The sequence below is a fragment of the Camelus bactrianus genome, chromosome 19 (assembly GCF_048773025.1).
Source record: "Camelus bactrianus isolate YW-2024 breed Bactrian camel chromosome 19, ASM4877302v1, whole genome shotgun sequence".
NCBI classification, from domain to species: Eukaryota; Metazoa; Chordata; class Mammalia; order Artiodactyla; family Camelidae; genus Camelus; species Camelus bactrianus.
The window spans coordinates 6,117,085-6,139,447 of NC_133557.1; the positions used below are offsets into that span (position 1 = coordinate 6,117,085).

Sequence of the window (22,363 nt, forward strand, 5' to 3'; positions counted from 1 at the left end):
AGCAACAGAGCAACACTTTTTAGATATAAAGTCCTTAGTGATCATTTCAATCACGTTTTCCCACCAAACCTCTGGGTCATGCAGCCCTCATCATCAGGTTGTCCCTCGTCATTAAGCAGCTCTGATGTCTTAGCAAAATAGAGCCTCCCCACAACCGTCAGCCCCACCACGTATCCCAGAACAAACTTCTGCAGGACAAACTGAATGGCCAGCTGGTCCTGGTCAGGATCAAGTGTTGGTTTCACACCTGGTGCTGAGCCAGGCGCTGGGAGTCGTAGGTGATGAGTTCCCTCAAGGACCTTGCAGTAGAGGGTAAAGACTGACACAATCTCACCCCAGTAAACGGAGAAGGGCGCACATGGAGACTTGCACAAGGCCGAGGGGCGGGAAAAGAAGCCACCACTGAGTGCAGTCATCAAAGGACAGTTCCAGAGAGAAGGTAATTAGGCTTCTTGGGTCCTTAAATTGTGCTGAAGTTCACAGGTGGACAGACGTGCAGCGCAAACCCCACACCGCAGCCACGGAACATGCCCAACGGTATGGGGCTCAGGAAGGGCGTGGGATGGCTTAGCCAGAGTTGGGTCATGAGTGGCCTGAGCCGCTGGATGGTTTGAAGCTGGGAAGTAACAGATCAGGTGTGCCCCTTGGAAAGTTATCTCTGGCAGCACCATGGAAGGCTGGTTCTGGGGGGGAGAGATTAAAACGGAGAGGCCCCTCAGAATGCCACTGTAATCAACTAAGTGAGATACTACAGATTTGAACTAAATTCTAGAAGTAAAGAAGGAGGCAACTCAAGGGTTGTTTAGGAAGCAGAGCCAAGGCTCTCAGCAGCCCCCAACTGTAGGGTGAGGACAGAAGGGGGTCCTGGTGGGCTCCTATAGTGGGCGCTGCCTTAGTTTGGGTTACCCCAACAACACATCCTGATACAAGAATCTGGTTGTTCACCTGGGAAGTAATAGCCGGAATCCCAAGGGAGGGACAGGAAGAGGTTAGAGAAGGAATTTAAAAAGGGTGTGTAGCAGACAGCTATGGCCTTGAGCGCTCAATCCCCCTGGCACCCTCTCACTCACCATGTAGGACACAGCTCCAAACTGACCCAGGGTGCGGGCACTGGGGACACCTGGGTTCATAGCCACCAATTCTCATCGCTCAATCCTGAGGGTACTGAAACCTCAGGCTTTGTGCCCTGCCCCGCCCAAGCCAGGATGAGCAAGCCCGAAGGCAGAGAGCACAAGCACTTGAGGGAAGCAGCCACTGGTGTGAGAGAAAGGGCCCACCAAGGTTGCACATGACCTCTCAGGGCACAGCACAGTCTGCTAGGTGTCTAGAAGGTCACAGCTTCAGGCTGTCTAGCAGGGCAACCGTGAATCATTTCTGAGTTATCATGTCCATTTTACCCCTTAAAAAAATTTTCAGTGAGCTGTAATTAGGCCACTGGAAGAAAGCTTGCTAGGTGAGTTCCATCTGGTCATCTTGCATGTGTTAGAATGTTGTTCCATGGCCACAGAGGCTCCAGGAAGTACATCCAGAATGATGGACCGATAACAGAAGCATCAAGACTGCAACCACGATATTTGACATAAATACTTGTGATTAGCAGAGTGGATGAGAAATTTGGTGTAGGACCTGAGAATGTCAGTAACGTAAGAAGCTTCCAAATTACGAACTGATTCTGACTGAATGTGGCTGTCTCATGCCTGCAGGGAGGGAAGCCAAGTATTGTCTGATACTCATCTTCTGAGGCTTGGAGCTGTCGGATTTGGTTTCTAGATCAACCACACTCTGGTTATCTTCTGAGGACATTCTGGGCTTTTGTTTTGTTTTGTTTTGGCATTCTTACAGATCCCAGTCTCTCCCCATGTTAAAGAAGGTGGCTGCCAAGAGACCGCAAGGGACCATCCCCAAAGAAATGCACATGAATGTGAAGAGGAACTATAGCCCTAGAGAAACCTCCGCACGTTTTTAAACTCATCTTGGGAAAGATCAGACATTTCCTACCCACAGATTTGAATCAGCCTGAACTCAAGTATTTAATTTCCATATTTACAGCAGTAGTTGCCATTGGTATATAATACGAACCATCCCCTGCAGCTGTGACTCAGGCATATACTGATTACTGCTAAACTACCCAGAATTCGAGCTCAATTTCACAAGACAGAAATATGACTTTTTTTTCTTCTTTTGGTCATAAAAGATCACCCAAGGAAGTAGCATGACAAAATGTTTCCTGATGCTGTTACAGGCGTATGGCTGAAACTCAACCTCACACACATCTGTACAGAAACGCACTGAGCAACCCACAAATAGCTGGGCTCGCTGGCAACATTAACACCGAGCATCAGCAAGCCTTCTGTTGTTAATTATTTGAGACATCTCCTGCTTTGCTTTTGTAACATCCTGAGCTGTTTATCAAAGAGGTCATAACATGAGAAAGTATTCGTGCCATCTTTAATAAAGAAAAAAAATCTGACTGGACAGGGAGAGAAGGAAAAACACTGTTGCAACAGAGCAACAATCAAATCACGTCTATAATGGGCTTTAGAAGAAAAGATCTACAGTTTAGCAGTACAAAGCAGTATTATTCATGTTGTTATTAAAAGCTGCTCTCTAATCCTTCACACATATGTAATACATCTCATCCAAGGATCTCGAAGTCCATTATAAATAAACAAGAGGCTACACTTTATAAAATCTGGCCAAGGCCACAAAAGAGATGGAACTCTCTGGTCACGCATAAGCCAGTATTTTTGAAACAACTCACCAGCTAATGATATAAAGTCTCTTGATCTCACCAAAGTTTGGGGAAATAATCAGGTTTGCAGATGCAAAAGGCACTCAGTAAATGTTTGTGGATATAAAGATTAATAAAAGATCTGCTACAGGAACATTATAGAGATTAGTTAATTCATGAGGTTTTTAAATAAATGTATTTTACGTGTAAATATTACTGCAAACCATGTAATCCCCTATAAATTCACTCTTACCCTCAGGGCCTAGAAGTCTCAGTATCAAAGCAGAGAAATATTAGTTACCTCCCTGATACCTATAGCTTCATTACTATGTCTGCAAATCTCTGCAGAACTAATTACTTGGGTAATTGCAAGTCTGAATTCCAGTGAACAAGGAGGAAAGCTACCTAAGTAGGAAAACAGAAAGCTCACAATGTTTAGGAAGCACCAACACTGTAATTAGCTGGTGAGTTTAGCCCCTCCACTCATTCAACAAATGCTCACCAAAGTCACGGAAGTCAAGGGGAAATGTCTGAGTGTCCAATATATGCCAGGCCTTGTGTTTGACACTGGCTTAGACCACAATACAGAAAAAGGAGAGATACGGGAGGGAGATAAAAGAAACTCTTAAACCAGTGAGTGCTATCCAGGGTGACTGTCAATGAGACCTGTACCCTAGAACAAGAGTTTTCGACCTTGGCCCTACTGACATTTGGGGCCAGATAATTCCTGGTTGTGAGGAGCTGTGCCCTGTAGGATATTCAGAAGCATCCCTGGCCTCTACCCACCAGATGCCAGTAGCACTGTACTCCCCTCCCCAACCCTGCCCCAGGGGGCAACCAAAAATGTCTCTAGACAGTGCCAAGGGGACTCTGGAGGACAAGACTGTCTCCTAGTTGAGAACCACTGCCCTAGAGGCCTCAGAAAATAATTGGCCTTCTTTCACTTATATATTGACATTAACTGGACAATTCTGGTTGAAATACTTAATTGTATCTTCAACCAACACATCTCCAGGTATTTTTAATATCTTTGGCATCCAGATCAATCTGTGTCCACAGGCAACTCGTCTAATGAACCATCCTGTTTCAACAAGGTATCTGCCTCCATTTCTTCATTATAACTCAGGCTCCAAAAGTAGCATTTATACTGAAAAAAAAAAACTCAAAACGCAACATTTGCTAATATTGTAATAGACTGCATATAAGATGACATCGATCACCACTATGTCATATGTCAAAGAATGACTCAGGGACACGTAGTTAATTATCTGCATGCCAAGTAATTCACGTGTATATAAAGGACCTGGCCATTAGGCTGCTGCCAGTGAACAAAGGTAAAAAACAAAACTGAAAAAAGAAAAAAAACAGTGGTGAGATAGAAAAAGAAAACACAATGAGATCAGCGGGCCTTATTTTGCATTTTGGAAATAAATTAATTAGCTGGCAGCCAGCGAAGAGGTCTGTCTGGGCCGTCTGCCCTTGAACAGGCCATCTAAGGTATCAAACAAAGCAGTTTAAGCTGATGATGGATTCTCTGAGAAACTGTGAGGATGTCGCTGAGAGGTACGCAGGAGAGGCTGCCTCGCGACACATCTGCCGGATCCTCCATCAACTGGGCGAGCACTGCGTCATGTCTCTATTCAGAATAACTCATGGGAAGGCTAATTTTAATACGGCAGCTCTAGTTTTTGCTCTATAACTGGATGGAGAGGAAATGTTACATCAAACAAGCTTCAAGTTCCTAAGAGCTAGAGATCCTAGGCACTGAGATTCCTCTTCAGACATGGATTTTTTTTTCTGTTCTCCTGAGTGAACAGACCATGTACCAGGCTTTTCCACCTGTTCACCAAAGTGCAGAAACTGCACATCTCAGGCTCCTGTACTGGAGAAGATTCTAGCCACTGAGAAATGACACGACAGGGCCCCTTGAAGTGCCACGATCTTGTTAATGTTTCTAGAAGGGCTACCCTTCCTTTCCCGTGTCACGTTGAATCACTTTAGGAGAGAAGCATCCCTTGCTTGGCACTCTGTGACCCTTGAGCTCAGTGCCTGGCACAAAGTGGCCAGTCAATAAATGGCAAAGATTGCTGGAGATTTTCTTATCATCGTTACCACTTATTGAACGCTTACTGTGTTCCAGGTACTGGTCCAGGCACTATACACATCTTTCATTTCATTTACTCTTCACATCAACGTTAAATTTTTATAAGAACTATTACTATCCCCAGATAAAGTCTAGAAGGTTAGATTCTTATTGTTGCCAGCCCATATAATAATTTTTAACATTTCAGTGATCTCTATGTTTTTCTTTGGAAAAGAAAATATTCTTCCCTTTCCTTCACCAAAGGATCTCTGTCTTTGCCTGCCCCAACCCCACCCCAAGGCCTTTAGTCATAACCTCTCCTTAAAATATACTTCAAATTTTTTATTTCTCTGTTGAGTGATGGAGCCCAGAATGAGAAGCAATTGATTCCATTTTTGAGGGTTCATCTGTTCTAAGCCACGGCCCTGTTTCTGAGCATACCGCCTGCCAGACCCTGGAAGTCATTCAAAGATAGGACGAGGATGTGATTTTTGCGCTTTGAGATCCTCCCAAAAGGAAACCAAAAAATGCCTAACACAACAATGAGACATGAGCAGTAGACCAAGGGGGCCAAAGGGAGAGAGTAATTAACCCTGTCTGGGGCCACGAAGGAAACAGCTCTTAAACTGAGTTTTGAGGAGTGGGAGTTGGTCAACGAGGGGAAGAGGAAGAAGTGTTCTGGTCAAAGGAAATGGTCTCATCCAAAAGTTGCCCACTTTCCCTTTGCACTATATACACATTCACTTCTGCAGTAAATCTTTTCACAGGTAGTACATGCCAGATTCAGCAACAGGTGTCAGAGATCCAGCGGTGAACAGAGGAGGCAAGGCTAGGGCCCGTGTGGACCTAAGATTCTAATGAGCAGCGGTGTGGCAGCTGGTTTCCAAAGATGGCCAGCATCAAGTCCCTTCCCTCCTGTGTCCGCACGCTGGTCCTCCTTCCTGCCATCAGGAGGTGGGACTTACGTCTCCTCCCCTAAAATCTGGGCTCAGGCTGTGGCTGCTCTGACCAAAGGTGGAGGGAGTGACATTCTGGGGCTTCCAAGCTCAGGCAATAAAAAGGCTTAGAAGTTTCCACTTTCCCCCTTTTGAGCCCTAAGCTGCCACGTATGGAGCGCAGACTCCCATTCTGCAATGAGAGGCCACACTGAGGAGTACCAAGGCATCTTATACCCGACTCCATGCCACTGTCTAACCACAGCTGCACAAGAGAGCCTATTCCAAGCATTCCAATCCTGCATAACAAACCCCTCCAAAAATTAATGGCTCAAAACAATAACATTCATTTTATTCACACATCTTTGATTTGGGCAGAGCCTGGCATCTCCACATGGTGCTGCATGTGGCAGCAGCCAGAGTAAACGTGACTGAGAGCTGAAGGACTCACATCCGAGCTGGCTAAATTATATGGCCGGCAAGTTTGTGCTGCTGTCAGCTGGAATCTCACCCAGGACTGAGGCTCCACATGGCCTGTGCTTCCTCAGGGTAGGGTGGCTGGGTTCCAAGTGCAAGTGTCCCAAGAGAGCGCCATGGGAAGCTGGCTCACCTTTCACGAACTAGCCTTGAAGTCACACAGCATCCCTTCTGTTACACTCTATTCTATAGATTGATCAACTCACAATGGCCTACCTACCTTAAGAGGAGGGACATCGACTCCACCATTTGATCAGAGTGTGGCAAGATGCTGGAACAGCATATAGAATGGGGACTATTGTTACAGACATTTTTTATCTATAGAGACCAAGCAAGGCCAGTAGAAGAACTGACTAACTTAACCGCAATCCATGGAACCATGAGATACAATAAAATGTATGTTGTTTTAAGCCACTGAGTTTAGGGTGGTTTGTAAGCAGAGCAAACAAACCACCAGACAGCTGAAACACATTTTAAAAATTATGCATACATACATATTTGGGTAGGAAAGATCAGATTCTAAAAATAGAATTGAATACACATTTAACAGAGTGATAGGAAAGACAGGGATTCAGGTCTACTCTAGATTAGACATCAAAGGTGACCTTTCTTACAAATTTTTCTCTGGTTTGAAATGTTTACAATGAGAATGGATTAATGGACAATTTCAAAAATAATTTTTTTAATGTAAGTAGATGGAATTAGGTTAATGTAGAAGACAGAACAGAGAAATATGCCAACCTAAAATAGAACTCCCAAAGAAATTTATATAGGTTACATAACTTCTTTCCTAAAAAGTCTCAAAGAATCACCAAGCTCTGAGCTAATAAGGCAGAAAATGGGAACAGGTTATGGCTCAATCCCACAAGAGTTTAAATAAAGTCCAACCTATATGGGTTGGTCAAACCCTCAAGAAGTTTGCTTTTAAGGTCATTATTGCTTGGAAAGATCTTCAGTCTCCATGGAGACTACAGATAGACTCCCTCCTGCTAAGGCTGGTAGATGTTCCTCCAGCACTGGGACAGATCATAACTTTTCACTTGAGCACCAGACAGTTTTTGACATGCATTAAGAGTGTACATCATACAGAAAATAATAGATCCCTTCTACCGTTAGGCTCACACTCAGCCTAATGAGATGCTCAACCTGAGTGGCATGTGGGAACTGAAGCACAGTGAGGGAACAGCAGATTGACAACACCAGCTCACGCTCTTCATCGCTGAGTAGACAGGAAGGTTCATTGCTGCCCCTCTCTCTCTCTCTCTCTCTCTCTCTCTCTCTCTCTCTCTCTCTCTCTCTCTCTCTCAATAGCTGATATCAAAAATACCACGTGTATGTATGTCCTGATTCCCGTGCACAGAGCTGCTAGCTGTTGCTTTTGCCTCCAGGTCAGTCACAATAAATGTCTTCCAAATAAAGGGTGGGCAGAAGGCTCCAGCACAGAAATTAGGTCCAAAGAAAGACATCCATAACTCCACAATAGGCACAAAGGGAAAAGCACAAAGGGTAGCAATGTACAGAAACTAAAAACATCAACCATGCCTAGAGCAAAGGCATCTCAGCTTTGGGTATCTTAGGGTTCCCCAAGCCTGCATGCCATCCAGATGGGTCACAGATCCACAACACAGTCCATGTAGTGCAGACACCAAATAGAGTTTATCAAGGGAAAAAAACAACTATAAGCAGAGAAGTTGTAGAGAGCACACAATCTCTGAGCCTCTCATTAATCCACAGCTTAGGCCAGGCAGGGATAAAGCATGTGAACACGGCCAACATCCCAACAGCAGGGGACTCTAATCCATAATAGTCGATGTTTTTATAGGGCCAGGGAAAAAGACCAGCTATGACAATATATTACTTTGGAACCTTCTGGCCAGAGGAGAGGCCTTGTTAGAAGAAATTGGGAGAGGGTGTTTCAAGACCTTCTGAGCCAGCTCTTTGCTAAACTATCAAAAGGAAATCAGACCCCAGATCTATCCAGAGTCTCTCCTCACTGCTTTTTGTTCACGCAAGTTAAAAAGAAATGTGCCTACTGTGGAAAGAGATCTCCAGGTGGTACCTGTGCCTGACACCTTTAGTAACCAATCTTGCTCTCTCTTTATGAACAGACTACTATCACCAGATATTTGAAGATGCTGAAGTACAAAGATGTAAGCAGAAATCAATAATACAAGAAATAGATGAGAATTTTTTTAAGTTCTAGTTATGAGAAGACAGTGGACTCATAACGTAAGAGCAAGCTACTCAGAAAAAAGAAGCATTCAGAGAACAAATAAGAGCTCTTCAACATTCAAAAAAATGATTTCCAAAATACTATATTCAACAGAAGGACTGAATAATAGAATGGAGATGGTTAAAAATCAACCAAAATAGTGTGCTAGATGATAACTTTCTCAACATAGTACAGAAAGAAAGAGGGAGAGGGAGAGAGAAAGACACAGAGAGAGAAAAGGAAGGAACAAAGAGATAAAAAGCAAGATGGTGGAGTATAAGGACACTTGTAGCCCACCCTCTCCCACAAATACACCAAAACTCACATTTATGGACCCACTCAGCCAAACAGAGCACCTGCCAAACTCCAACAGAACACTGCCCTCTTTGAAAGACAAAGACGCCAAAAATCTGGTAGGAGAAAAGGAAAACAGAAAGAAGAAAAAACAAAACAGATTGGGACCAGTCCCCTGGGGAGGGAGCGGCAAAGGAGGACTAGCACTCGTTCGCTGGGTCTCCCTCCTCCAACGGAGAGGCCAGCAGGATGGAGGAGGAGCCTCCGAGGCTCAGATCTGCCCCGAGCACCCCTTGACCAACAGAACTAAGTTAAATGGGCACAAAAAGGTCCCAGTGACACCCAGCCTGAGACATGAGCCAGCAGCTGGGGGCCGGGACAGGCCGCCCAGGCCAGGCAAGAGGACTAGGGCGGCTGCACTGAGGCAGCCCCGGGGGACTGCAGGGCACTGCACGCCATGGCTGGGAGGGGATACCGAGCAGAACCACCTCAGTCCCCCATAAATTGCAAAAAAAGCAAAGCAACAAGGCTGGTGTGCCCTGGGGGGAGGGGCACCGTAGCCTTTGTCTCCTCAGACCCGAGGCACCATTACTGGTGCTTCTCGCGAGAAGAGAGGCAGGGTGCAGCCACAGCCACCATCTCCTCCTGTGCACAGCGCCTGGGCGGGGGCTAGCTGAGACCTGAATTCACACCAGGGGGCTCTGCAACCTCCTAGGTAGGACTGAGACTTGTTTACAGCCCAAGGCAGATAGGATCTTTCTGCCCTGGCACCTCAGAGAACTTGTGCCGCCAAGACAAACAAAGAGCTGAGATTTGGCACAGAGTAGGGGCGGGGCTGTTTCACGGTCTTCCCCAAGCCCGCCTACAGAGTGCCGACCCCAGGCGGAGCGGGCAGCTGCACAGAGCAGCAAAGTGACCGGCACAGGGAGAGGGTGGGCAGCCACCCGCCTTCCTGGCAGGAACGCAGCACCTGACCATGGTGCTGGGAGGGGGCACGATCCGCCCACCTGCCTCACTGGAGCGCAGCATCTGACTGCAGAATCAGGAGGGGGAGTGACCCACCTACCCACCGGCCACAGTGCCAGAAGATATGAGCAGTATGAAAAAGCAGAGAAACCACTCCCAATTAAAAGATTAAGAGAAATCCCCTGAAAGCACGATCAAGGAAATAGACATTGATGGCCTACTAGATCAAGATTTCAAAAAAGGAGTGATCAAAGTACTGAAGGAACTATAAGAAATAGTGTTTAGAGATATAAAATATGTCAAAAATGAAATAGAAGCTATAAAGAAGAGCCAAGTAGAATTAGTAAACTCATTTGCTGAGATGAGTGCTGACCTAAAGGCTGCACAAAGCAGGCTAGATAATGCAGAGGAACGAATAAGTGACCTAGAAGACAGGACATCAGAAAGCACCCTATCAGAACAGCTGAGAGAAAAACAAGTAAAAAAAACAATGAAAACAATATAAGGGACCTATGGGATAATATAAAGTGTACCAATTTATGCATAATAGGGGTTCCAGAGGAGAAAGAAAGAACAAAGGTGATTGAAAAGGTATTTGAAGAACTCATGACTGAAAACTTCCCAAACCTAAAGAAGGAAATATATATCCAAGTACAGGAGGCTCAGAGGGTCCCAAACAGGAAGAACCCAAACAGACCCACACCAAGACATATCATAATGAAGATGGCCAGAGTCAAGGATAAAGAAATGATCCTAAAGGCAGCAAGAGAAAAACAAAGAGTGAGTTACAAGGGAACCCCCATAAGGCTTTCAGCTGATTTCTCTACACAAACACTACAGGCCAGAAGGGAGTGGCAAGATATATTCGAAGTCCTGAATGAAAAAAAGATGCAGACTAGGATACTGTATCCAGCAAGGCTATCCTTTAGAATAGATAAAGAACTTCACAGACAAGCAAAAACTAAGAGAGTTTAGCAACACTAAACCCATGCTAAAAGAAATATTGACAGGTCTACTCTAAATAGAAAAGCAGCAAGATGCTACAAAAATGAGAAACTCATAACTGGAAAGGTGATAACTACCATGAATTACGAATAGAATAAACATAAAATTGTAAAAGAAGACATCTAAATCATTAAGAGTGGGAGAGGGAAGCAAGGAAAGCCACTGTGGAAAACAGTATGGAGATTCCTCAAAAGACTACAAATAGACTTACCATATGACCCAGGAATCCCACTCCTGGGCATATATCCAAAAGGAACCCTACTTCAAAATGACACCTGCACCCCAATGTTCATAGCAGCACTATTTACAATAGCCAAGACATGGAAGCAGCCTAAATGTCCATCAACAGATGACTGGATGAAGAAGAAGTGGTATATTTATACAATGGAATACCGTTCAGCCACAAAAACTGACAACATAACGCCATTTGCAGAAACATGGATGTTCCTGGAGAATGTCATTCTAAGTGAAGAAGGCCAGAAGGAGAGGGAGGAATGCCGTGTGAGATCACTCATATATGGAATCTAAAGAAAAGACATAAATACAAAACAGAAACAGACTCATAGATGTAGAATACAAACTTGTGGTTGCCAAGGGAGCAGGGGGTGGGAAGGGACAGACTGGGATTTTAAAACGTAGAATATAAACAAGATTATACTGTATAGCACAGGGAAATATATACAAGATCTTGTGGTAGCTCACAGCGAAAAAAATGTGACAATGAATATATGTATGTTCATGTATAAGTGAAAATTGTGCTCTACACTAGAATTTGACACAACATTGTAAAATGACTATTACTCAATTAAAAAATGTTTAAAAAACCAATTTAATAAACTTAAATAAAATTTTAAAAAAGGAAGGAACAAAGAAAAGAAGGAAGGGAAGAAGGAAGGGGAGGATGGAGGGAGGGGAAAAGAAGGAAAGAAAGAGATGAGATTGAAAATGTAAAAATACAATTTAAGAAATATGGAAGAGTTCCAGAATGCCAACATTCATCTGGTAGGAATTCAGGAAAGAGAATGGGGAACAGAAGAAATAATCAAAGAAATAATAAGAGAAAAAAATTCCTAAACTAAAGGGCTTGAGTCATCAGGCTGAAATGGGTCATCAAAGAATAATCAGAAATAATTTTAAGTCACAGGTAGAGGTACAGACTGGTAAAATATATTAAAAGATAAACTGAAAATCACAAAAGCAAAAAAGTATCCTAGAAACAAAAGAATAGTTATTGAGCTGGCAACTGATTTCTCATCAACAGAGAGGGCTAGCAGACAATGGAGCATTGTGTTTAGATTTCTGAAGCAAAATTATTTAGAACTGAGAATTCTACGCCCAGTCAAATCTTTGTTCATGTGTGATGACAAAATTAAGGCTTTATCTGGGTAAGGGATCAAAATAGTCAATATTCATATATCCTCTCTGAAAAATTATTCAAGGAAATATTCCAGTGAAATGAAAAAATAAATCCAAGAAAGAGAAAGACATGGGACACCTGGAACAGTAGTGAGAAAGACATACAACAAAACCAGGAAATTTACAATTGAATCTTAGTAACTGCTGGTAATATGCAAAGAACACTTAAAACAGTATTAATGATAAAATATCTTAAATAGCAAGAACATAATGTAAGATATAACAATCTAAGATTTATTGCCAAAAAACAAAAGGGAGGAAGGGGTTGAGGATAAATTTGCTAAAGACTTTGTTCAGGTTATAGGTTATAAATATTGATGAATGCTTGATCTTACAGTCATCGGTATGAATGTAAAACTAACAAATAGAAAAATAAAAACAAGATGTTGCTTCAATTATCTATTGCTACTTTAGCATCTGTGACATAAAACAACCATAATCATTCCTTTTTTCTCTTTCATGGTTTGGGGAATGACTGAGCACAACTAGGCTGAAGGCTCTCACCTGCACATGTCAGCTGGTGCTGAGTCTGGAGCTGGAGACTCAGATCTCAGCTGGAGCTGTTACCCAGAACACCTGCTGTTGCTGGCACATGGCCTCACCATGCGGCCTGAGCCTCCTCCTGGCATGATGTCTGGGCTCCAATGGTGAGCATCCTGAGAGAGAGAGAGAGAAATTGAGAGTGAGAGAGAGAGGCAGGCAGAAGTTATAATGGCTGTATCACTCCATCATTACGGGCAAGGTCAAATTCAAGAGAAGAGGTTTAGAATCCACTTCTTACTGCAAAAGTGTCAAAGAACTTGACAGATTTCTGAGTTGTTTCCAATGTATTATTTCAAAAAAATAACTAGTGGTTTAAGAAAGAAGCAAAAAAACAAATGTTGTAGTCCTGTTGGAAGTCAGAAGAAGGGGTAATATAGGGGTGGGGAGTTAAGAGGTATAAACTATTATGTATAAAATAAGCTACAAGAATACATTGTACCACACAGGGAATATGCCCATATTTTATAATAACTATAAATGGAATATAACCTTTAAAAATGGTGAATCGCTGTGTACACCTGTAACATATAATATTGTAATCAACTATTCTTCAATAAAATAAGTCAGGGGGAAAATGTATCAATAAAGATTAAAAAACTACTGAACAGAAAATGATATGGCTGTTTTAACATTTAAAAAATTACAATGAATGTGAATGGCTAATTTCTGCTGTTAAAAACAGAGAACTTCTGAATTAGATTTAAAATTAACAAAACCAGGGAACAGCTACCGTAAGTCGTTTTAAGAAACATACCTAACTTAAGAAAGGAAGTTTGAAAACAAAGCGATGAACAAAAATACATCAAGCAAATTAAATATCAGACAAAACAGAAATAATGGCAAAAAATATTAATTGGGAATGATATAAGCTAATAAAATGCGATATATGCTAATAAAATTATCAAGAAGATAAAATACTCCTAATTTTTTACTTAGGGACATCGTTTGTGAAACATGAAACGGAAGTGTTGGAAAGGTGAAGAACAATTGGAAAAGCACAGAGTCAAAGACTTTAACATCATCAGAAATGAATAAATCAAGCACACAATAAATGACTTAATTATCCAGACCGCGCAGCAGGCGTCACGGGCACTGGGGAGGCAGCAGCTGCGGTGACGCAGGCGGAGCTGAGCCACCTGTCTGCCCAGGACCAGGAGGGCCAAGCCACCACCATCCCCATCGTGCTGACGCATTAGGAGCTGGCCGCTCAGCAGCACCACCTCCCCGCTGGGGCCCTGGCCCCTGCCAACATCCTCAACCCTCCAACCATTGAGAGCAGCTGCCCCAACGAGCTAGCTGGGGCCATCCCCAGCACCGTGACCCTGCTGCCCTCCGCGGCCACTGAGAGCCTGGCTCCGTCCAACGCATTTGTAGCCCCCTAGCCGGTCGTGGTCGCCAGCCCTGCGAAGCTGCTGGCCGCGGCTCCCCTGACTGAAGTAGCCAACAGCATCGAGTCCCTGTGTGTAAAGCCAGACCTACCGCCCCCGCCCAACAAAGCCCCCGTGAAAAAGAACCAGTGGTTTGACGTGGGGGTCATTAAGGGCACCAATGTCATAGTGACACACCATCTTCTGCCACAAGAAGATGCCGTCCAGTCTGACGATGACTCGGGCACCGTCCCCGACTATACAACCTGCTGAAGAAACAGGAGCCGCAGCCGGGCACTGCCCATTAGTCCCATGTGGCCGGGATCAACGCCTGTGGCCGGGGTCCTTCAGTGAGGTCTCAGCCTTTAAAGCGTGTCTAGTGTGTCTGCTTGGCCTGCAAGGGGGCCCACTGTGCCATTAAAATCGGCAAAAGTCCAGATGGTGCTCCCCTCACCCGGGAGCCCCCTCTGTGACCTCCGGCAAGGCCATGGAGCACCCGGTGCACCCAGCCATCCAGGGCTCGCCCCGGCCCCGCTGGCCTCCGTGCGGGCGCGACCCCACCTGCCTCGGGCAGGCCTCCAGCCTCGCCCACGCCCACATCCAGGACACCAAGCCCGCCATCACCTTCCGCATCGCCGCGTAGAACCAGGAGGGCCACGGCCCGGCCACCCAAGGCATGTGGTGGCCAGAAACCAGTCAGGGCAGCTCTGGCGCTAGGCCGGCCAGCAAGTGGCCCATGTCCTCTCCGGAAGGGAAACCCGCTCCAGAGAAATCGAAGGCAGCGGGTCGGTGAGAGCTCCAGGCCCCTCCTGCTTCAGGAGCGCCACCGCCAGGGCCTGCCCTCCCCCACACCCGGCGCTCGCACTGTCCCCTCAGGGCCACTGGCTGCCGTGCTCGCTCCCTTTCTCTCTGTTTTAAAATCATCTCAGGAAAGCACGTTTTACCGTGACTGCTGGGCGGACGCGGAAGAGCGGCGAGCGAGTTAGGGCGCCCCCCCCCCCGCGCCCCCAGCCAGCCCTGGGCACCAGCCCGGCGACCTTCCTCTCCTCTCGGGCCGCGCGGGCGGGCCTTCCGCCGGGAGCTGAGCGAGAGGGACCAGAGGCCCCTCGAGGGAGGGACAGACAAACTCAGAGCCAAGACGACGGAAAGCGCGTGCGCCGAAGCCTGCACGCCTCTTGCTGCTTGTGGCCTTGCTGGAGGGAGCCGCCGAGGCCTGGGGGGAGGACGTGGGGGCTCAGGAGAGGCGCCCCCCAGGCCCCGCCCCCGCCCCCACCCCGGCTCCAGGAGCCTTTGCGGGGCACCCGGACTGGGTGTCTGTCTGCTTCTACTTTGTTTTGTTACTTTAGCATTTCCCGCCCTTCGGCTTAGCCAACCCCGGCTCTGCCCTGCAGGCCCACGGGAAGCTGACACGTTTTCTCAGAGGCCTTCGGACTGCCCCGCTTCTCCCCCCACCTTCTTTCCCATTTAAAAAAGAGAAGGAAGAAAGAGGGAGAGAAAGGAAGAAGGAAAGGAGGAAGGAAGGAAAGGAGGGAGGAAGGAAGGAAGGAAGGGAGGAAGGAAGGGAGGAAAGGGCGGGCTGGAGAAGGAACCCCGTGGGGGCCTGAGCAGTGTTCTGTGACAACCTCCCGCCTCCCATTTGGGGCGCAGAGAAACCCCCACCCAGCCTGGCCTCGGCCTCTCCGGGGTCGGGGCTCGAAGCCACATCACCAACTGCTGCATTTGTTGTTTTGTTTTGTTTTTTAAGTTGAAATTTATGTAGTTAATATTTTCATTGTAATTATAGCCTTAGTGTGGGGGGGTGTCTCTTTTTTGTTGTTATTGTTAGCTACAGAATGTGTATCTTTTTTCTTTTTTTTTTTTTAATCGTTTTTCTTCCTTGGCCAAGCCTAGGCAGGGATCTTTCTGGAGGAAAAGCTGGGGGCAGCCGGGGCAGGAGAGGCCTGGAGTCTCCCCTGTGGGCCTGGTGTTTGCTACCCAGCCAGATTTCCTCTTGCTGACCCCTGGCCTCTGTCCCTTCTCCTGTCCCCAGGCCTCTGGGACAAAGGAGGGTGAGCTGTCAAGCCTCACTCCCCCAGGCGACTGCTCCACACCTAGAGGCTTGATCTTGAGAGTCTGCTGGAGCCAGTTGTTAGGTCTCTCAGGAGGATGTCCCGGAGGCGGGGCCGCTGCCTGCTACCCAGTCCTGGGTTCACAGTACTCTTCATGACCCCCAGGCTCGCCTGGCGTGACCAGCTTAAAGCATCTGACATCTACAACCGCCACTTCCTGCAGCCACCCCTCTTCCTTGGCAAAGCTGTAAGGAAAAGGGTGCATGAAGGAGGGGAGCTCAGCCTCAGAGTCAGCCTGGGAGGGCAAGCTGTGCGGTGTCACCGATATGATTTGCAGTGCAGTCCCCAAGCGGGGCCCATCCTCCTAAGGCCAGACTTGGGGGTGCTTGGGGTTCTGCTTGGAGTGGCTAGTGAGACAGCTTTCTGCCCCATCCCCAGGCTTTAGGTAAGGAGCGATGCTTGCAAACAGGTCACACACAGGAAGGATTTAAAACAAGCAGCCAATCTTTTCAGACGCCTTTCTCTCTCTGCCCTGGAGATGCAGCTGTGGCTGGTGGGACTCCGGCCTCTGCAAACCCCACCCCTAGCCCATGGGCCTCTGGTTTGTTGTTATTATAGTATATTTCGCTGTCACCTTGGAGCCCACTCACCTGGCCCCATTGTTTTCCCCCGCCCTCTCCCCAAGCGCCCTTTGATTTCTCTTGTTCCTGAAGAGTACACCCGTTCATCTATTGTAGAGTAACCCCGGCGACTCGATATTACCGTAGTACCATGTTGTTTTGTGCTATTTTGAACAGTGAAAAGACATTTTTTGAAATAAAAATAAATAAGTAAAAAATTACTGAATTAGCAAGCCTGACTTGATATGAATACACGTACTCAAAAAGATACACATTCTTTTCCAAAACCCATGAAACACTGTTAAATTGGCCTGAAGGACTCCAATAAATTTTCAGTTAAATCCAGAAAGCAAAACTCATCTATGCGATAGTATATAAATGCAGTACAAGAAAACTGGAAATAAGCTGCAAAAGCCACCCAACTGAGAATTTAAAACATTCCTCGATACCACCCTTAAATTAAAAGGCAGATCAAAGTCTGTATATATTATTTTCAGTGAGTAAAAACACAGCAATTCCTCAGGAATGCTGTAAATCAATATTTATAGCCTCATACTTAACCATGCATCAGAATTAGCTAGGGAGCTTGTTAAAATACAGGTTTCTGGGCCCCCGTCCCAGAGTCTCTGATCAAAAGTGCTGGAGTGAGGCCTGAGACTTTGCATTTGGAGCAAGTTCTCAGGTGACACTGGGGCTGCTGGTCCTGGGACCACACTTTGAGAACCACTGTTTCACAGTTTCACTTAAACATCCTCTGCAGAGGAGGCCTTCTCTGATTCCCCTAGCTCACCACATTTTAGCATCTGATTACAAGTTTTTTCTATTTTGTTTAATGGTTTACCATCATTTTTCCTCTAAGAGCATAAGAGATGATAATGATACTAATATGGTGATGATAGTGAACTAGCAAAATTGTGTAAATCTAGAGAAGGTGCCAAATACAGCATGATACATTTGTACGGAATCAAAGGCCAGGAATGTCAACAAGTCAGTAAGTGTTTCCATGTCCACAACCAGAATTTCCCCTGATGATCCCATGGTTCTCAAACTTGGCTGCACATTGGCATCACCTGGAGTGTTTTGATAAGGACTAATGCCTGGATCCCAACCCAGAGACTGTGATTTAATTGGTCTGGAGTGTGGCCTAAGCAGCCGGGGGTTTTAAGAGCTTCCAGTGGTACCTATATGCAGCCAAGATTGAGAACCACTGAATCTATAACAAGGAAATCAAGTCATAGAGGACTGCATCCTTCTCTTACGTTTAAAGGACAATCAAGTTATACATAACTTTGGATACCAATTCCAGCTTTCTCATGGATTCAATGGGAGTTTTGTCTGCTGAGGAAAAGCAGATACAGCCCTCCAGCCCCTTCCAGCCCCTTCCAGCCACAGTTTCCACAGAATAGACATTGCTTTATGGTTCGTTGCCGCCCCACCCCCAACATATTTCACAGCAATTGTAACAACGGTATGAATTACAAGTGATACGCTTTGAATGTTATTATCCGTTTCCCCATATCTTGACATTTGAGATGTAACCGAGAACTTTGCGTCCCCTTGGACTGGTTGAAGGCGGAGATTCTGATTAATGTCCTTTCAACTCCCATAAGAAACACATGGCTTGTATTAGAGACAAGATGAATGAATTGATACATTGGGAACGGCCCTCACATTAGAAGAACATGACTGACTAAAGCCAGGAATGTCCTAATGATTAAATCTATCCATGGATGTGAATCAACTTATCTCCTTCGGGGAGAAGCTCTTTCAAATGGCAAAGCAAAAATCTTCTCCATCACTGAACAGAAATCATTATTCATTCAAGTAACTGTGAACATTAGAAATGTAATGAGCCTCTAGTGCAAAAATAACTTTACCCTATTCTCTGCTCCGATCACTTAAATTCCCTATCCTTCAAATATTTAGCTTAAAAATACAAAAATCCATTGCCAAAATTTGTATTTTTACTAATGTTAAACTTGCCAGATGAAATCCAGGACACTCAGTTAAACTGGAATTTCAAATAAAAAACAAATAATTTTTTTTCAGTGTAAAAATGTCCTAAACATTGCACACACTTATCCTAAAAAATGTATTTGTTGTTAATCTGGAATTCTAATTTAACTGGATGTCCTGTATTTTCATTTGCTAAATCTGGCAACACCAACTACTGTGGACTTCACAGGCAAGAGTCACATTCTTCAGTTTTAGGGGACTTTGGTGGCTATTTGGTCAGAAGACACGGTCTTATCACTAAATCAATGCATTAAATTTCCCTGTTGTTAAAAAAAAAAAATCTCTTCATAGATAGACAGTACCAATAAGTTAACCTCAGTCTGACATGAATGAAAACCATTTCTAAGTGGTTATAGTTTCTAAAACAGAACTCTATCTACAATAAATGTAATTATTTCACTAAAATTGTTTGCATGTGTTTCTTTTCTGCACTGGGCCATGTTCCTGTACCATCTTAGTTGCCTTCATCTGTTACTTTGCAGACCTTTCTTTGCCCATATCTTTGATTTAAATTTATCATGACACATTTTTAAACAATAGCAGGAAACCTCACTTATGACTTTAATTATAAAATGGTGTTATAAAATTATATCCACATTTTATTTTTGGCAGACACAGCCCTCACTGAACTTGAATATCTCAAGTTGGCCTCTGCAGTTCTCTTTGGTTGATTTCAGTGCTTACTGTATGTAATTGATATAAAAACACAAGTTTAAGAAGTAGTTATTGGAACTTGTTAAAAGAAGTAGCCACATTCATAAATACTTTCATTTTGCTGTATAACATGCCAAGAGAATTAAATACACACTTTGGGGAATATGGGAGAAATTCTGACTTTTTAAAGAAAAACTGATGTATTCTGCTCTTATGTTAATTGTTTGACTATAAGGCCTACAGCTTTGTTTCTCTTCAAATCCCAACTGTGTCTAATAAGAAAAAAAAAATAAAGTGAACTAGACAAACATGCTTCTCTATAAATATCTGTTGGCACTTAAATAATTCCATTGTCCTTTCACAGTGAAAAGAAATAAAAAATGTGTCCGTCCTAGAAAATACCACAATAAAATCATAAAAAGCCATCTTTGGAAACCTCAAGTTTAATGCTGCCTGACATAATCTCAATAAATTTTAAAAGTAGGAACTTTAAAAATCAAAACTGCACTCACTGGGCCATGTTCTTTTCCATTAATGCAGGCAAGTTTCCATATTCCTTTGGCTTGAAGGCAAATGTAGTTTATAGCATAAGAGGCCTGCTTTTTGTTTGCATTTCTCATTGACAAACTACCAAAAAATAGATTCCACTTAGCACAGAACAAACAAGTAGAAGGAAAAAAAGAAAGAGAGAATTCAATAAACTGTATTTCTAGTACTAATAAAGTGGGGAGGGGGAATTCATAGCCCTCCATCTTTTATTTTTAAATACCTATTTATTTTTTGACAAATATATGACAATAATGCAAATGTGGAGGAACCTGAAAAATGTGTCTCAGAAAAAAGAACCTATGACAAGCAATAGCATAAATTAGGATGATATGAACTATGAAGTTTCTTCAAGATATGGCCCCAACTTTCAAGTTGTTCACTATCTACCTTAAGCAATACACACAGGAAATTATTAATAAAGTGCTAAATGGTGTGTTACAAACGCTAAGAACAATAAAGACCAGAAAGGAGAGAAAGTGGTATAACTCAGAAGGGTCTCGAGGCTTAAATAATGTTTAGAGAAACATAGATTAGATAAGACAGCACACGTGGGGCCTGGCCGCTGGGAGTGAGATAATATATCACCTGGTGATCGCCACAATAGCAAAAATCAAAAAAGTGAAAGCTAGGACTAAAAATGGTGTTGGTCATATACAGCAGAGAGCATCTTCAAAGAAAGAACTATTTCAAGGAAGAAGAATATAAACCAGCAAACTCAAGGGAATCACATTAACTACAGACATTCAGAAATGGAGTAACCTTCATCTACAAAACAGAAACAGACTCGCAGACATAGTAAACCATATTATGGTTACCGGGAGAAAAGGGGTGGGAAGGGATAAATTTGGGAGTTTGAGATTTACAAATGTTATCCACTATATATAAAAATATATTTAAAAAACAAATTTCTTCTGTATAGCACAGGAAACTATATTCAATATCTTGTAACAACCTTTAATGAAAAAGAATATAAAAACAAATACACATATGTATATGCATGACTGGGACATTATGCTGTAACACCAGAAACTGACACACTGTAACTGACTATACGTCAATCAAAAAAAAAAAAAAAAAAAGAAAAGAAAGAAATGGAGTGACATAAAAAAAAAAAGACAATTTTTTCTTGGAACCACCAATGACACTGCCCCCTAAAAGACTCTGAAGATGCACTTCCTTTGCTTCTCTTCCTCTATTCCCACCTTACAACCTCTTACAACTCTGATCAGCAATGCCATCTACAAGACAAATCCACAGTAAACATCAGCATTGCAGTTAATGCTAAATAGCATCCCTAATAAATGTTTATACTTACACAGAAAACAGTAGCTGCCATTCCAAAAATACAATCACTGTGTACTAGGCATTGTGCAAAGTGTTTGATCAGCACTATGTCATCAGCAAAATCCTGTTTAATCGTAATGCATATGGTTCTGTTTACTTCATTTCAAAATTAAGGAAACCATGGGCAGAGATAGGGCATAACTTGTCTAAGGTCACACAATTAATAAGAGGTAAACTGAGGTTGAAATCCATGTCAGCCCAGCTCCCACGCTCACATTCTTCCCACTACATCCATGTTACAGAAATTGCCTGGAGAGCTTTTATTTCCCAAACTTTTTATTATGAAAGTCTTCAGACACTAGGAAAGTTGAAAGAATCTGACAAACATCCATATACCTACCCCCTAGATTCTACAATTAACATTTGCCTATGCTTGCTTTGTCACACATGTGTCCACCCATCCATCCCTCTATCCACCCATCCATCTTGTTTTTGATGCTCTTAAAAATCAATTACAGACATCAATGCATTTTACCCTCAGACATTTCAGCAGGCATACCATTAATTGGAGTTCAACATTGTCTTCAGTCATTTTCCTTTTGAGATAAACTTAAATGCAATTAAATGCACAAATTTTAAGTGTACAAGTCAATGTTTTGACAAATGCACACATCTGGACAAGCCAAGCCCCTATCAAAATATAGAACATTACCGTCACCCAAAATATTCCTTCTCAGTCAATGCCCACCCCACCCCACCCTACAGGCAACCATTGTTCTTATTTTTTTCCATAGATTATTTTGCTTGCCCTTGTAATGTGTTATTAATGGATAGCTCTGGGCTCCACCCCAATGTACTGAAAGAGAACTTTTATGTGTGAAGTTTAGAAATCTGTGTATTTCACAGGCTCATCTGAAGCTTGAGAGCCACTGTGCTAGTCCGGCCTACCTCACTCTGTGAGACGTGATATCATCTTGTATTATGTACGATCTTTCTATTTTATGTTTTCTGTGTTCCCCTAAGGGAAACTTTAATTCCAAATAGTTCTTCCCTCATTTCTTCTTATTCTCAATGATTATGCTCACAACAAATCACACCTGTTCATGGTAAGAAACAATCTGATTTGCAGAAATACTGCAGAAAGCAAGGTGGAGACCCTAATT

The 22,363-nt window shown here is 43.7% G+C and overlaps 1 long non-coding RNA gene across 9 annotated transcripts in view; it reads right to left on the bottom strand.

The window, feature by feature from the left end:
- LOC123613607 (uncharacterized) overlaps positions 1-22,363 on the bottom strand; it is a 387,060-nt gene that overhangs the window by 310,220 nt on the left and 54,477 nt on the right. For all 9 annotated transcript variants that reach the window (XR_012500541.1, XR_012500538.1, XR_012500539.1 and 6 more), the window contains one exon: positions 12,624-12,775. This is a non-coding gene — a long non-coding RNA (uncharacterized LOC123613607). The remainder of the gene's footprint in view (positions 1-12,623; positions 12,776-22,363) is intronic.